Here is a 14873-nt window from a genome sequence, read left to right as displayed (position 1 = left end):
TCGGTATACACATGTAACTCTCCAATACCTACAAAAAAGTCTCTTGGAGCAAAATCCGAAACCCAACAGGAAGTCCGTTATTACTAATATTATGAGCAAATTTTGTGTCATTTTTGTCATTTCCATGCGTTGTATTTTAACGAACTCCTCCCAGAGATTCATTCAGATCAACACCAAATTTGGTATGCCTAATCTGAAGGCCTTTGCGATGTTAAATTGCGAAGCTTTTGAGTTTTCGTTAATGGGCGTGTCCGTGGTGGCCTGGCGAATTTCGATGATTCGCCATCAAACAGGAAGTTGCTATAACTCAGACATACAATGACCAATCTGCCCCAAACTTCACATGTTTGATGAGACTCCTGACCTGAACAGATTGACATGCCCATATTCAGTTATAGTCATAGCGCCACCTATTGGCAACAGGAAGTGACATATTTTACACTGCGATTAACTACTCCTAGAAATTTTATGACATCAATGTATTTTTTGTGGTCAGTCTAATCTAAAGGCCTGTGCGATGTTAAGTTGTGAAGATCTTGAGTTTTCGTTAAAAGGCGTGTCCATGGCGCCATCACGAAGTTCAATGTCTCGCCATGGGAATAAAAGATGTTATAACTCAGGCATAAAATGTCCGATCTTCCCCAAACTGCACATGTGTGATAAGAGTCCTGGCCTGAACACATATGAAGGCCAAAATTCCATCAGGTGTGGCAAAATGGCTCGATAGCGCCACCTATACACTTTCAACAGAGTGCGCCTCGAGCTATGTTTCACGTACATGTACAAAAATCGGTATACACATGTAACACACCAATACCTACAAAAAAGTCTCTTGGTACGAAATCCGAATCCCAACAGGAAGTCGGTTATTTAGAATTTTCTCTGCAAAACTGGCATTGTTTTTGCCATTTTCAGGGGTTGTACTTTAACGAACTCCTCCTAGAGATTTATTCAGATCAACACCAAACCTGGTCAGTGTAATTTTAAGCCCTTTGCGATGTTAAATTGCGAAGATCTTTAGATTTCGTTAAAGGGCGTGTCCATGGTGGCCTGACAAATTTCGATGTTTCGCCATGAAAAAGGAAGTTGCTGTAACTCAGACATACAATGTCCAATCTGCCCCAAACTTCACATGTTAGATAAAACTTCTGCCCTTAACAGATCTACATGCCCACATTCAGTTATAGTCATAGCGCCACCTATTGGCAACAGGAAGTGACATGTTTTACACTGCGACAAACTACTCCTATAATTTTTTTGAGATTAACATATATTTTGTGGTCAGTCTAATCTAAATGCCTGTGCAATGTTAACTTTTGGAGATCTTGAGTTTTTGTTAAAGGGCGTTTCCATGGCGCCATGACAAAATTTGATGTCTTGCCACAGCAAGGGCGTTTCCATGGCGCCATGACAAAATTTGATGTCTTGCCACAGCAAGAGAAGTTGTTGTAACTCAAGCATAAAATGTTCAGTCTTCCCCAAACTTCACATGTTTGATAAGAGTCCTGGCCTGAACACATCTGAAGGCCAATATTCCATTATAATGATAGCGCCACCTGCTGGCAACGGTAACATTGGCACATATACGGGATATACTTTGATATATTCCACTTATATTTAGGACATTAAATGCATATTTCTCAACGTTCACCTTTTTACTAAAGCCACACGATGGCGGTGAGCCCGGGTGCGAGGGCCCGTTCATCGCTGCTTGCAGCTTTAATTATTATTATTATTATTATTATTATTATTCTTCTCCAAAATGAATCGCATTTTTGAGGGCCTAAACATGCTCGAAAAGTCATGAAACTTTGCACACACCTCAGAACTGGCGAAAATTTACGTCTGATATGGGTTTAAGAAGTGGGTGTGGCAAAATGGCACAACAGCGCCACCTATACACGTTCAACTGTGTGCGCCTCGAGCTACGTTTCATGTACATGTATGAAAATCGGTATACACATGTAACTCTCCAATACCTACAAAAAAGTCTCTTGGAGCAAAATCCGAAACCCAACAGGAAGTCGGTTATTTCTAATATTATGAGCAAATTTTGTGTCATTTTTGTCATTTCCATGCGTTGTATTTTAACGAACTCCTCCTAGAGATTCATTCAGAGCAACACCAAATTTGGTATGCCTAATCTGAAGGCCTTTGCGATGTTAAATTGCGAAGCTTTTGAGTTTTCGTTAATGGGCGTGTCCGTGGTGGCCTGGCGAATTTCGATGATTCGCCATCAAACAGGAAGTTGCTATAACTCAGACATACAATGACCAATCTGCCCCAAACTTCACATATTTGATGAGACTCCTGACCTGAACAGATTGACATGCCCATATTCAGTTATAGTCATAGCGCCACCTATTGGCAACAGGAAGTGACATATTTTACACTGCGATGAACTACTCCTTGAAATTTTATGACATCAATGTATTTTTTGTGGTCAGTCTAATCTAAAGGCCTGTGCGATGTTAAGTTGTGAAGATCTTGAGTTTTCGTTAAAAGGCGTGTCCATGGCGCCGTCACGAAGTTCGATGTCTCGCCATGGGAATAAAAGATGTTATAACTCAGGCATGAAATGTCCGATCTTCCCCAAACTGCACATGTGTGATAGGAGTCCTGGCCTGAACACATCTGAAGGCCAAAATTCCATCAGGTTTGGCAAAATGGCTCGATAGCGCCACCTATACACTTTCAACAGAGTGCGCCTCGAGCTATGTTTCACGTACATGTACAAAAATCGGTATACACATGTAACACACCAATACCTACAAAAAGGTCTCTTGGTACGAAATCCGAATCCCAACAGGAAGTCGGTTATTTAGAATTTTCTCTGCAAAACTGGCGTTGTTTTTGCCATTTTCAGGGGTTGTACTTTAACGAACTCCTCCTAGAGATTTATTCAGATCAACACCAAACCTGGTCAGTGTAATCTTAAGCCCTTTGCGATGTTAAATTGCGAAGATCTTTAGATTTCGTTAAAGGGCGTGTCCATGGTGGCCTGACAAATTTCGATGTTTCGCCATGAAAAAGGAAGTTGCTGTAACTCAGACATACAATGTCCAATCTGCCCCAAACTTCACATGTTAGATAGAACTTCTGCCCTTAACAGATCTACATGCCCACATTCAGTTATAGTCATAGCGCCACCTATTGGCAACAGGAAGTGACATGTTTTACACTGCGACAAACTACTCCTATAATTTTTTTGAGATTAACATATATTTTGTGGTCAGTCTAATCTAAATGCCTGTGCAATGTTAACTTTTGGAGATCTTGAGTTTTTGTTAAAGGGCGTTTCCATGGTGCCATGACAAAATTTTATGTCTTGCCACAGCAAGAGAAGTTGTTGTAACTCAAGCATAAAATGTTCAGTCTTCCCCAAACTTCACATGTTTGATAAGAGTCCTGGCCTGAACACATCTGAAGGCCAATATTCCTTTATAATGATAGCGCCACCTGCTGGCAACGGTAAGATTGGCACATATATGGGATATACTTTGATATATTCCACTTATATTTAGGACATTAAATGCATATTTCTCAACGTTCACCTTTTTACTAAAGCCACACGATGGCGGTGAGCCCGGGTGCGAGGGCCCGTTCATCGCTGCTTGCAGCTTTAATTATTAGGGCCCGAGCACCGATGGTGTGAGGACCCTCTTGGAATTGCTCCGTTTATTATTATTATTATTATTATTATTATTATTATTATTCTTCTTCTCCAAAATGAATCGCATTTTTGAGGGCCTAAACATGCTCGAAAAGTCATGAAACTTTGCACACACCTCAGAACTGGCGAAAATTTACGTCTGATATGGGTTTAAGAAGTGGGTGTGGCAAAATGGCACAACAGCGCCACCTATACACGTTCAACTGTGTGCGCCTCGAGCTACGTTTCATGTACATGTATGAAAATCGGTATACACATGTAACTCTCCAATACCTACAAAAAAGTCTCTTGGAGCAAAATCCGAAACCCAACAGGAAGTCGGTTATTTCTAATATTATGAGCAAATTTTGTGTCATTTTTGTCATTTCCATGCGTTGTATTTTAACGAACTCCTCCTAGAGATTCATTCAGATCAACACCAAATTTGGTATGCCTAATCTGAAGGCCTTTGCGATGTTAAATTGCGAAGCTTTTGAGTTTTCGTTAATGGACGTGTCCGTGGCGGCCTGGCGAATTTTGATGATTCGCCATGAAACAGGAAGTTGCTATAACTCAGACATACAATTACCAATCTGCCCCAAACTTCACATGTTTGATGAGACTCCTGGCCTGAACAGATTGACATGCCCATATTCAGTTATAGTCATAGCGCCACCTATTGGCAACAGGAAGTGACATATTTTACACTGCGATGAACTACTCCTAGAAATTTTATGACATCAATGTCTTTTTTGTGGTCTGTTTAATCTAAAGGCCTGTGCGATGTTAAGTTGTGAAGATCTTGAGTTTTCGTTAAAAGGCGTGTCCATGGCGCAGTCACGAAGTTCGATGTCTTGCCATGGGAATAAAATATGTTATAACTCAGGCATAAAATGTCCGATCTTCCCCAAACTGCACATGTGTGATAAGAGTCCTGGCTTGAACACATCTGAAGGCCAAAATTCCATCAAGTGTGGCAAAATGGCTCGATAGCGCCACCTATACACTTTCAACAGAGTGCGCCTCGAGCTATGTTTCACGTACATGTACAAAAATCGGTATACACATTTAACACATCAATACCTACAAAAAAGTCTCTTGGTATGAAATCCGAATCCCAACAGGAAGTCGGTTATTTAGAATTTTCTCTGCAAAATTGGCGTTGTTTTTGCCATTATCAGGGGTTGTACTTTAACGAACTCCTCCTAGAGATTTATTCAGATCAACACCAAACCTGGTCAGTGTAATCTTAAGCCCTTTGCGATGTTAAATTGCGAAGATCTTTAGATTTCGTTAAAGGGCGTGTCCATGGCGGCCTGACAAATTTCGATGTTTCGCCATGAAAAAGGAAGTTGCTGTAACTCAGACATACAATGTCCAATCTGCCCCAAACTTCACATGTTAGATAAAACTTCTGCCCTTAACAGATCTACATGCCCACATTCAGTTATAGTCATAGCGCCACCTATTGGCAACAGGAAATGACATGTTTTACGCTGCGACAAACTACTCCTATAATTTTTTTGAGATTAACATATATTTTGTGGTCAGTCTAATCTAAAGGCCTGTGCAATGTTAACTTTTGGAGATCTTGAGTTTTTGTTAAAGGGCGTTTCCATGGCGCCATGACAAAGTTTGATGTCTTGCCACAGCAAGAGAAGTTGTTGTAACTCAAGCATAAAATGTTCAATCTTCCCCAAACTTCACATGTTTGATAAGAGTCCTGGCCTGAACACATCTGAAGGCCAATATTCCATTATAATGATAGCGCCACCTGCTGGCAACGGTAAGATTGGCACATATATGGGATATACTTTGATATATTCCACTTATATTTAGGACATTAAATGCATATTTCTCAACGTTCACCTTTTTACTAAAGCCACACGATGGCGGTGAACCCAGGTGCGAGGGCCCGTTCATCGCTGCTTGCAGCTTTAATTAGGGCCCGAGCACCGATGGTGTGAGGACCCTCTTGGAATTGCTCCGTTTATTATTATTATTATTATTATTATTATTCTTCTTCTCTAAGATGAATCGCATTTTTGAGGGCCTAAACATGCTCGAAAAGTCATGAAACTTTGCACACACCTCAGAACTGGCGAAAATTTACGTCTGATATGGGTTTCAGAAGTGGGTGTGGCAAAATGGCTCAACAGCGCCACCTATACACGTTCAACGGTGTGCGCCTCGAGCTACATTTCATGTACATGTATGAAAATCGGTATACACATGTAACTCTCCAATACCTACAAAAAAGTCTCTTGGAGCAAAATCCGAAACCCAACAGGAAGTCGGTTATTTCTAATATTATGAGCAAATTTTGTGTCATTTTTGTCATTTCCATGCGTTGTATTTTAACGAACTCCTCCTAGAGATTAATTCAGATCAACACCAAATTTGGTATGCCTAATCTAAAGGCCTTTGCGATGTTAAATTGCGAAGCTTTTGAGTTTTCGTTAAAGGGCCTGTGTGTGGCGGCCTGGCGAATTTCGATGATTCGCCATGAAACAGGAAGTTGCTATAACTCAGACATACAATGACCAATCTGCCCCAAACTTCACATGTTTGATGAGACTCCTGTCCTGAACAGTTTGACATGACCATATTCAGTTATAGTCATAGCGCCACCTATTGGCAACAGGAAGTGACATATTTTACGCTGCGACAAACTACTCCTAGAAATTTTTGACATCAATGTCTTTTTTGTCGTCAGTCGAATCTAAAGGCCTGTACGATGTTAAATTGAGAAGATCTTGAGTTTTCGTTAAAGGGCGTGTCCATGGCGCCATGTCAAAGTTCGATGTCTCGCCATGGGAGTAGAAGTTGTTGTAACTCAGTCATAAAATATCAGATCTTGCCCAAACTTCAAATGTTTGATAAGAGTACTGACCTGAACACATCTGGAGGCTAATATTCCATTGGGTGTGGCAAAATGGCTCGATAGCGCCACCTATACATTTTTAATGGAGTGCGCCTCGAGCTACATGTCATATACATGTACGAAAATCGGTAAACATATGTAACACACCAATAGCTACAAAAAAGTATCTTGGTACGAAACCCGAATCCCAACAGGAAGTCGGTTATTTTTAATTTTCCCTGCAAAATTGGTGTTGTTTTTGTCATTTTCAGGGGTTGTATTTTAACGAACTCCTCCTAGAGATTTATTCAGATCAACACCAAACTTGGTCAGTGTAATCTAAAGCCCTTTGCCATGTTAAATTGCGAAGGAATTGAGGTTTCGTTAAAGGGCGTGTCCATGGCGGCCTGACAAATTTCGATGATTCGCCATGAAAAATGATGGTGCTATAACTCACACATACAATGTCCAATCCGCCCCAAACTTCACATTTTTGATAAGACTCTTCACCTGAACAGATCTACATGCCAATATTCAGTTATAGTCATAGCGCCACCTATTGGCAACTGGAAGTGACATATTTTACACTGTGACAAACTACTCCTAGAAATTTTATGACATCAATGTCTTTTTTGTGGTCAGTCTAATCTAAAGACCTGTGTGATGTTTAGTTGTGAAGATCTTGAGTTTTTGTTAAAAGGCATGTCCATGTCGCCATGACGAAGTTCGATGTCTCGCCATGGGAATAAAAGATGTTATAACTCAGGCATAAAATGTCCGATCTTGCCCAAACTTCACATGTGTGATAAGGGTCCTGGCTTGAACACATCTGAAGGCCAATATTCCATTATAACGATAGCGCCACCTGCTGGCAACAGGAAGATTGGCACACATATGGAATAAACTTTGATATATTGCACTTATATTTATGAGTTTAAATGCATATTTCTCAACGTACACCTTTTTACTAAAGCCACACGATGGCGGTGAGCCCGGGTGCGAGGGCCCGTTCATCGCTGCTTGCAGCTTTAATTATTATTATTATTCTTCTCCAAAATGAATCGCATTTTTGAGGGCCTAAACATTCTCGAAAAGTCATGAAACTTTGCACACACCTCAGAACTGGCGAAAATTTACGTCTGATATGGGTTTCAGAAGTGGGTGTGGCAAAATGGTTCAACAGCGCCACCTATACACGTTCAACGGTGTGCGCCTCGAGCTACGTTTCATGTACATGTATGAAAATCGGTATACTCATGTAACTCTCCAATACCTACAAAAAAGTCTCTTGGAGCAAAATCCGAAACCCAACAGGAAGTCGGTTATTACTAATATTATGAGCAAATTTTGTGTCATTTTTGTCATTTCCATGCGTTGTATTTTAACGAACTCCTCCTAGAGATTCATTCAGATCAACACCAAATTTGGTATGCCTAATCTGAAGGCCTTTGCGATGTTAAATTGCGAAGCTTTTGAGTTTTCGTTAATGGGCGTGTCCGTGGCGGCCTGGCGAATTTCGATGATTCGCCATGAAACAGGAAGTTGCTATAACTCAGACATACAATGACCAATCTGCCCCAAACTTCACATGTTTGATGAGACTCCTGACCTGAACAGATTGACATGCCCATATTCAGTTATAGTCATAGCGCCACCTATTGGCAACAGGAAGTGACATATTTTACACTGCGATGAACTACTCCTAGAAATTTTATGACATCAATGTATTTTTTGTGGTCAGTCTAATCTAAAGGCCTGTGCGATGTTAAGTTGTGAAGATCTTGAGTTTTCGTTAAAAGGCGTGTCCATGGCGCCGTCACGAAGTTCGATGTCTCGCCATGGGAATAAAATATGTTATAACTCAGGCATAAAATGTCCGATCTTCCCCAAACTGCACATGTGTGATAAGAGTCCTGGCCTGAACACATCTGAAGGCCAAAATTCCATCAGGTGTGGCAAAATGGCTCGATAGCGCCACCTATACACTTTCAACAGAATGCGCCTCGAGCTATGTTTCACGTACATGTACAAAAATCGGTATACATATGTAACACACCAATACCTACAAAAAAGTATCTTGGTACGAAATCCGAATCCCAACAGGAAGTCGGTTATTTAGAATTTTCTCTGCAAAATTGGCGTTGTTTTTGCCATTTTCAGGGGTTGTACTTTAACGAACTCCTCCTAGAGATTTAGTCAGATCAACACCAAACCTGGTCAGTGTAATCTTAAGCCCTTTGCGATGTTAAATTGCGAAGATCTTTAGATTTCGTTAAAGGGCGTGTCCATGGCGGCCTGACAAATTTCGATGTTTCGCCATGAAAAAGGAAGTTGCTGTAACTCAGACATACAATGTCCAATCTGCCCCAAACTTCACATGTTAGATAAAACTTCTGCCCTTAACAGATCTACATGCCCACATTCAGTTATAGTCATAGCGCCACCTATTGGCAACAGGAAGTGACATGTTTTACGCTGCGACAAACTACTCCTATAATTTTTTTGAGATTAACATATATTTTGTGGTCAGTCTAATCTAAAGGCCTGTGCAATGTTAACTTTTGGAGATCTTGAGTTTTTGTTAAAGGGCGTTTCCATGGCGCCATGACAAAATTTGATATCTTGCCACAGCAAGAGAAGTTATTGTAACTCAAGCATAAAATGTTAAATCTTCCGCGAACTTCACATGTTTGATAAGAGTCCTGGCCTGAACACATCTGAAGGCCAATATTCCATTATAATGATAGCGCCACCTGCTTGCAACGGTAAGATTGGCACATATATGGGATATACTTTGATATATTCCACTTATATTCAGGACATTAAATGCATATTTCTCAACGTTCACCTTTTTACTAAAGCCACACGATGGCGGTGCGCCCGGGTGCGAGGGCCCGTTCATCGCTGCTTGCAGCTTTAATTAGGGCCCGAGCACCGATGGTGTGAGGACCCTATTGGAATTGCTCCGTTTATTATTATTATTATTCCGCTTCTCCAAAATGAATCACATTTTTGAGGGCCTAAACATGCTCAAAAAGTCACCAAATTTTGCACACGCCTCCGAACTGGCGAAAATTTACGTCTGATATGGGTTTCAGAAGTGGGCGTGGTAAAATGGCTCGACAGCGCCACCTATGCACGTTCAGCGGTGTGCGCCTCGAGTTACATTTCACGTACATGTATGAAAATTGGTACACACATGTAACACATCAATACCTACAAAAAAGACTCTTGGAGCAAAATTCGAAACCCAACAGGAAGTCAGTTATTTTTAATATTATGAGCAAATTTTGTGTCATTTTTGCCATTTCCATGCATTGTATTTTAACGAACTCCTCCTAGAGATTTCTTCAAATCAACACCAAATTTGGTATGCCTAATCTAAAGGCCTTTGCGATGTTAAATTGCGAAGATTTTGAGTTTTCGTTGAAGGGCGTGTCCGTGGCGGCCTGGCGAATTTCGATGACTCGCCATGAAAAATGAAGTTGCTATAACTCAGACATACAATGTCCAATCTACCCCAAACTTCACATGGTTGATAAGACTCTGGAACAGAATAGATTGACATGCCCATATGCAGTTATAGTCATAGCGCCACCTATTGGCAACAGGAAGTGTCATATTTTTTGCTGCGAAGAACTACTCCTAGAAATTTTATGACATCAATGTCTTTTTTGTGGTCAGTCTAATCTAAAGGCCTGTGCGATGTTAAGTTGTGAAGATCTTGAGTTTTCGTTAAAAGGCGTGTCCATGGCACCGTCACGAAGTTCGATGTCTCGCCATGGGAATAAAAGATGTTATAACTCAGGCATAAAATGTCCGATCTTCCCCAAACTGCACATGTGTGATAAGAGTCCTGGCCTGAACACATCTGAAGGCCAAAATTCCATCAGGTGTGGCAAAATGGCTCGATAGTGCCACCTATACACTTTCAACAGAGTGCGCCTCTAGCTATGTTTCACGTACATGTACAAAAATCGGTATACACATGTAACACAGCAATACCTACAAAAAAGTCTCTTGGCACGAAATCCGAATCCCAACAGGAAGTTGGTTATTTAGAATTTTCTCTGCAAAATTGGCGTTGTTTTTGCCATTTTCAGGGGTTGTACTTTAACGAACTCCTCCTAGAGATTTAGTCAGATCAACACCAAACCTGGTCAGTGTAATCTTAAGCCCTTTGCGATGTTAAATTGCGAAGATCTTTAGATTTCGTTAAAGGGCGTGTCCATGGCGGCCTGACAAATTTCGATGTTTCGCCATGAAAAAGGAAGTTGCTGTAACTCAGACATACAATGTCCAATCTGCCCCAAACTTCACATGTTAGATAAAACTTCTGCCCTTAACAGATCTACATGCCCACATTCAGTTATAGTCATAGCGCCACCTATTGGCAACAGGAAGTGACATGTTTTACGCTGCGACAAACTACTCCTATAATTTTTTTGAGATTAACATATATTTTGTGGTCAGTCTAATCTAAAGGCCTGTGCAATGTTAACTTTTGGAGATCTTGAGTTTTTGTTAAAGGGCGTTTCCATGGCGCCATGACAAAATTTGATATCTTGCCACAGCAAGAGAAGTTATTGTAACTCAAGCATAAAATGTTAAATCTTCCGCGAACTTCACATGTTTGATAAGAGTCCTGGCCTGAACACATCTGAAGGCCAATATTCCATTATAATGATAGCGCCACCTGCTTGCAACGGTAAGATTGGCACATATATGGGATATACTTTGATATATTCCACTTATATTCAGGACATTAAATGCATATTTCTCAACGTTCACCTTTTTACTAAAGCCACACGATGGCGGTGCGCCCGGGTGCGAGGGCCCGTTCATCGCTGCTTGCAGCTTTAATTAGGGCCCGAGCACCGATGGTGTGAGGACCCTATTGGAATTGCTCCGTTTATTATTATTATTATTCCGCTTCTCCAAAATGAATCACATTTTTGAGGGCCTAAACATGCTCAAAAAGTCACCAAATTTTGCACACGCCTCCGAACTGGCGAAAATTTACGTCTGATATGGGTTTCAGAAGTGGGCGTGGTAAAATGGCTCGACAGCGCCACCTATGCACGTTCAGCGGTGTGCGCCTCGAGTTACATTTCACGTACATGTATGAAAATTGGTACACACATGTAACACATCAATACCTACAAAAAAGACTCTTGGAGCAAAATTCGAAACCCAACAGGAAGTCAGTTATTTTTAATATTATGAGCAAATTTTGTGTCATTTTTGCCATTTCCATGCATTGTATTTTAACGAACTCCTCCTAGAGATTTCTTCAAATCAACACCAAATTTGGTATGCCTAATCTAAAGGCCTTTGCGATGTTAAATTGCGAAGATTTTGAGTTTTCGTTGAAGGGCGTGTCCGTGGCGGCCTGGCGAATTTCGATGACTCGCCATGAAAAATGAAGTTGCTATAACTCAGACATACAATGTCCAATCTACCCCAAACTTCACATGGTTGATAAGACTCTGGAACAGAATAGATTGACATGCCCATATGCAGTTATAGTCATAGCGCCACCTATTGGCAACAGGAAGTGTCATATTTTTTGCTGCGAAGAACTACTCCTAGAAATTTTATGACATCAATGTCTTTTTTGTGGTCAGTCTAATCTAAAGGCCTGTGCGATGTTAAGTTGTGAAGATCTTGAGTTTTCGTTAAAAGGCGTGTCCATGGCACCGTCACGAAGTTCGATGTCTCGCCATGGGAATAAAAGATGTTATAACTCAGGCATAAAATGTCCGATCTTCCCCAAACTGCACATGTGTGATAAGAGTCCTGGCCTGAACACATCTGAAGGCCAAAATTCCATCAGGTGTGGCAAAATGGCTCGATAGTGCCACCTATACACTTTCAACAGAGTGCGCCTCTAGCTATGTTTCACGTACATGTACAAAAATCGGTATACACATGTAACACAGCAATACCTACAAAAAAGTCTCTTGGCACGAAATCCGAATCCCAACAGGAAGTTGGTTATTTAGAATTTTCTCTGCAAAATTGGCGTGGTTTTTGCCATTTTCAGGGGTTGTACTTTAACGAACTCCTCCTAGAGATTTATTCAGATCAACACCAAACTTGGTCAGTGTAATCTCAAGCCCTTTGCGATGTTAAATTGCGAAGATCTTTAGATTTCGTTAAAGGGCGTGTCCATGGCGGCCTGACAAATTTCGATGTTTCGCCATGAAAAAGGAAGTTGCTGTAACTCAGACATACAATGTCAAATCTGCCCCAAACTTCACATGTTAGATAAAACTTCTGCCCTTAACAGATCTACATGCCCACATTCAGTTATAGTCATAGCGCCACCTATTGGCAACAGGAAGTGACATGTTTTACGCTGCGACAAACTACTCCTATAATTTTTTTGAGATTAACATATATTTTGTGGTCAGTCTAATCTAAAGGCCTGTGCAATGTTAACTTTTGGAGATCTTGAGTTTTTGTTAAAGGGCGTTTCCATGGCGCCATGACAAAATTTGATGTCTTGCCACAGCAAGAGAAGTTGTTGTAACTCAAGCATAAAATGTTCAATCTTCCCCAAACTTCACATGTTTGATAAGAGTCCTGGCCTGAAGGCCAATATTCCATTATAATGATAGCGCCACCTGCTGGCAACGGTAAGATTGGCACATATATGGGATATACTTTGATATATTCCACTTATATTTATGACATTAAATGCATATTTCTCACCGTTCACCTTTTTACTAAAGCAACTCGCTGGTGTTGAGCCCGGGTGCGAGGGCCCGTTCATCGCTGCTTGCAGCTTTAATTAGGGCCCGAGCACCGATGGTGTGAGGACCCTCTTGGAATTGCTCCGTTTATTATTATTATTATTATTATTATTATTATTATTATTAGGGCTCAAGCCCGAAGGGGCGAAGAGCCCTATTGTTCTTCTAAGGATTATTCTTATTATTATTATTTTTTTTATTTTTTATTAAACCTTCCGGGGGTTTTTGGGGGCCTTAACATGCTCAAAAACTCTTGAAAATTGGCACACACATTGGAATCTGCGGCCATCAGGACGCCACAGAGACTGGGACCCGGGCGTGGCACAGGGGCTCTACAGCGCCCCCTGGAACACAGTCAGAAATCTTGAACCATAGCTCACACACACTTGCATATATTTATATGAAACTCAGTACACTTGTAGATCTCATTGAGCTGAACAACTTTCGCGCTCTATGTCAAAGGCTCCGCCCAACAGGAAGTCAGCTATTCATGGCTGTTTAAAAAAAGCATGCTCTGGAATTTGATATACTTGTCATAGGTTTTTTACTTGATTGCCACCAAACTCGGTGAACATGATCTCAAGAGATTGGGGATGAAAAATTGCGAGGGGATTTTTGATATCTCGAACGGTTTGCCCGTGGCGAGGCGTTGAAATTAGGGCAAAAAGTGAGAAACAGGAAATGCCTAATAACATCCACATACATTTCCTGAGTTTGATCAAACTTCATCGGTTTGTTCGATGTATGATACCGATCGTACATATGTGACTATTAAGAGTCAACGTTATAGCGCCACCAACTGGCAGCAGGAAGTGTGTCATTTTCAAAATGCTTTGAATTCAGCATCTTATTTTTACTCGATTTGCTTCAAACTTCATCAGAATAATGACAAAACATGGCCGATGTAAATCTGTTGTGGGGATATTGATATCTTATAGATTGTTGCCATGGCAACGTGTCAAACTTGAATATTCTGTTATGGTGATTTTGAGGCAGATAACAACCTCAGATTTACATGAAACTCAAAACACATATTAGTATTCTTGATAGCTAGACAATGGAAAAAGCTTTTAAAAAAGGGCGTGGAAGAGGCACTCTATAGCGCCACCTTTTGTCAAAAGTGGGGGGGTTAGTTTTAGCTACAGACACCAAACTCGGTACAAAAATTGATCTTATCAAGACGGACAACTTTCTAATTCACAGTCATCAGCTACGATCAACAGGGAGTCAGCTATTTTGATTTGAATGTGGATTTTTTTTTACATTTAGCTGTGAATTAATGCATACTGCTCAGAGGAGAGTAACACTATACACACCAAACTTTGTCTACATGATGCCAAAACATTTTAAACAACTTAAATTGCCAATGGATTTTGGATAGCTTGAACGGTTTTGTCGTGGTGATTTTTTTAAATGACAGTAAAAATGGAATTATTAATTGTCCTGCATTTTTAAATTCCAAACACTTCCAAACCTTTTTTCATACAGAAAAAAAGTCATTCTGAGTAAATATGGATAGTTTCACGACTTTACAACACTGTATGGATAACAGAAAATAAAAAAACTGTCAGACATCTCATCTCACTCTGTCACTCTGTTT

The 14873-nt window shown here is 40.6% G+C and overlaps 1 protein-coding gene and 2 long non-coding RNA genes across 14 annotated transcripts in view; 1 reads left to right on the top strand and 2 right to left on the bottom strand.

Moving 5' to 3' along the window:
- Window positions 1-14873, top strand: part of LOC127949660 (uncharacterized) — a 170722-nt gene that overhangs the window by 92960 nt on the left and 62889 nt on the right. The window lies entirely within an intron of this gene.
- Window positions 1-14873, bottom strand: part of LOC127949673 (uncharacterized) — a 170816-nt gene that overhangs the window by 115180 nt on the left and 40763 nt on the right. The gene's annotated exons all lie outside the window — the stretch shown is intronic.
- LOC127949671 (uncharacterized) lies at window positions 977-9175 on the bottom strand. Of its 3 annotated transcripts, none has more exons than XR_008152407.1 (4): window positions 7705-9175; window positions 5744-5817; window positions 3460-3788; window positions 977-1556 (listed from the first exon to the last, which is right to left on the bottom strand). It is a non-coding gene; the product is annotated as an uncharacterized LOC127949671 (long non-coding RNA). The 3 variants fall into 3 exon arrangements; XR_008152406.1 differs by having other exon boundaries at window positions 5744-5901; window positions 7789-9175; XR_008152405.1 differs by lacking the exon at window positions 5744-5817 and having other exon boundaries at window positions 7631-9175.

This window comes from Carassius gibelio, chromosome B1 (genome assembly GCF_023724105.1).
Source record: "Carassius gibelio isolate Cgi1373 ecotype wild population from Czech Republic chromosome B1, carGib1.2-hapl.c, whole genome shotgun sequence".
In the NCBI taxonomy this organism is placed as follows: Eukaryota; Metazoa; Chordata; class Actinopteri; order Cypriniformes; family Cyprinidae; genus Carassius; species Carassius gibelio.
The sequence above is the reverse complement of the archived record's forward strand: the minus strand, read 5'-3'. Positions and strand labels throughout refer to the sequence as shown.